Source organism: Pseudophryne corroboree, chromosome 3 (genome assembly GCF_028390025.1).
Source record: "Pseudophryne corroboree isolate aPseCor3 chromosome 3, aPseCor3.hap2, whole genome shotgun sequence".
Classification (NCBI taxonomy): Eukaryota; Metazoa; Chordata; class Amphibia; order Anura; family Myobatrachidae; genus Pseudophryne; species Pseudophryne corroboree.
Window position 1 is genome coordinate 305,010,296 of NC_086446.1, and position 2,525 is coordinate 305,012,820.

At 43.8% G+C, this 2,525-nt stretch overlaps 1 protein-coding gene across 1 annotated transcript in view; it reads right to left on the reverse strand.

Moving 5' to 3' along the window:
- Positions 1-518: 518 nt before the first annotated feature.
- The window catches only part of TUBB1 (tubulin beta 1 class VI), a 12,650-nt gene continuing 10,643 nt past the window's right edge, over positions 519-2,525 (reverse strand). The window contains exon 4 of the mRNA XM_063959381.1: positions 519-2,525. This exon is cut by the window's right edge and continues 1,162 nt beyond it. The gene's annotated coding sequence lies outside the window, so the exon portion shown is untranslated.

Genomic DNA, 2,525 nt, shown 5'->3' on the forward strand with positions numbered 1-2,525 from the left:
ATTAATACACCTGTCCACCTGCTGGGTTACCTGAAAAACATGCAGTGTGGGGTCCTGAGGACCGAGTTTGAGAACCTGTGCTATACCTTTAAGCTGGCACAATCATAAATTGCACAGGCTCTGTGGCTGTTTAAAAACCAGGTGAAATGCAGGCTTGTAGTCAGCCAGCCACAGACACTGTGTAATTCACGAGTGTCCCAGTTGAAAGGGATAATATGGTAAGCCTTGGTTCATCCCAAGTTTGAATAAGTCATCACATCACTCAGGCTACAGTGGAAGATGTGACATCCGCTGTTGGGTTCTTGGCCTTTCTATGTTGCTTGGCTGTAGTTGCTGTCTTCACAGAGAGCTTGGGCACAGAGCTGTGCTGGTGAGTTATAGATGGGAAAGCAGCATCTACCACTGCCTGACTGTTGGGATCTATGCAATACAGCAAAAGATATGAAACAGTGGGTCAAATGAAAGTGTGCTTATAAAATTATTAAATACCTTATTTATAAACCATATTTGCTGCAGCATTGTATGTTAATAAGCATGTTTTATTGAATCTTAAAATATCTAAATATAAAGTATACATAGGTTGGCTAGTACAATGCAAGTCTAGATGTGACCTATCGAAAATGTCCCTCAGTATGTGAATGTAAGCAATAGAGAAGCAGAGATGTATACTATATACGTAATTACTTACATTTAGCTAAAATTTTAAACTTCCTTATCTAGAAATATATGTTCGAGTCACATTATTATGACCAGACAACTGTCATTTTAGACACACGTCTGGTAGCCCCCAGGTTCATTTTAATGGTAAGTTGCTCCACTGTAGCGTGTTGGTTGGGTGTAGTATGGTATGCCGGCGGCCGGGATACTGGTGCTGGGATCCTGACTGCCGGCATACCGACAGCTGAGTGAGCGCAAATGAGCCTCTTGCGGGCGCGCCACGCTATTTATTCTCCCTCCAGGGGGGTTGTGGACCCCCAAGAGGGAGAATAGTTGTCGGTATGCCGGGTGTCGGGATTCCGGCGACGGGATCCCAACAGCCGGCATACTGAATACCAACCTGTCGGTTGACTTTCATGCACCTTCACAGCCTTTCACATCATTGGCATTTGGTGCTCCGCAGATTCCACGTCGGTTATTTGCAATGGTGTCATTTGTCCTGTCACCACAGCAGCACGAGAACAGTTCACAAGCTGCGCTGTTTCAGAAATACTGCCACCCTTAGACCGAAAGCCGATAATCATCACTTTTTGCAACTCTGCTAAATCGCCCCTTTTACCCATGACAGCAATGAGTGATATGTGTGCAGATGGCCTATCGCACACCTTATATACCCACCAAGCCAGCGCATGACATGTGATTTACTTCATGGGCTACGCTCTGCCGGCGTCAAATGTAGGAGGTGGTCATAATAATTTGACTCAACCGTGTATATATTTATACATACACTTGCCTAATTGTGGTTCATATGACAAGTGCAGCCTGCAGGGGGTGTTGTGTGTCTTACATCAACATGGCTCCAGTGAATGCAGAATGATCTCACGGTGTAAACCAGTGCTAGGATGGACTCCATACCTCCCAACATTACCCTCTCCAGGAGGGACACAATGCTCTGCTTCTGGACTTCTCTCTTAATGTATGATTGCCGGCACCTGTGTTGAACAGGTTAATGGATAAGAAAGGTGTTTCAGCACAGGTGATGGCAATCATAGATTAAGACTGAAGTCCAGGAGCAGAGCATTTTGTCCCTCCTGAAGAGGGTCATGTTGGGATGTACGGCATATTACTCTTTTATTCCCAGGTGGCACTTGTGGATGTTTTGAGTGTAAGTGCAGGGTCAGGCCTTGTCCTACTAGGTGGGCTGCACTGGTCTTACTCCACCTTGCGTTCCAAACTAAAAGAACCGAAGCCTGGCCTGCGTACATAGCGAAACCTGGACCTCTGCTAAGTAAACCCTGCCACCATTAGTTCTGTTCACAGTCATATAACAGTAGAAACTTGTGACGCATGTTTTCACCTCCAGACTAGAAATTAGCAACCTAACCTGCGCAAGATAGCTTCAAGAGAGCAACTAACGTTTTTAGAGCACACCTCTCGTATATGTGGTGATGGTGGTGGCCCTCCTGACAGGTTTGGGCTTGTACTATTAAACAACTGGTACCTATATGATAAACTGGGCATTCACCTTGGCAGACCTATGTAACATTTTTGTTAGCAAGATTTGGGATTTGCTAAACTCTTAGGATTTGGCCATAGGCATTCCATTACTAATGTAACATAATTTGGCTACACAGAACACAAACATAGAAGCTGTTATAAGCTAAAATGACTGATGAAATGTTTTTCTAACACTTAGGCCCCTCCTGCTTTATGTAAATATACAAAATTAAGGGTTGCACTCTGTTATGCGCTGGCAGAAACTTTTGTAACATTCAAGTATTCAGTATGTGCACACACTGTAAAAATTAAAAACAAAAGGATTTGTTGCATTCCCAATATATATATATATAGCATTTGCATGTAACTAA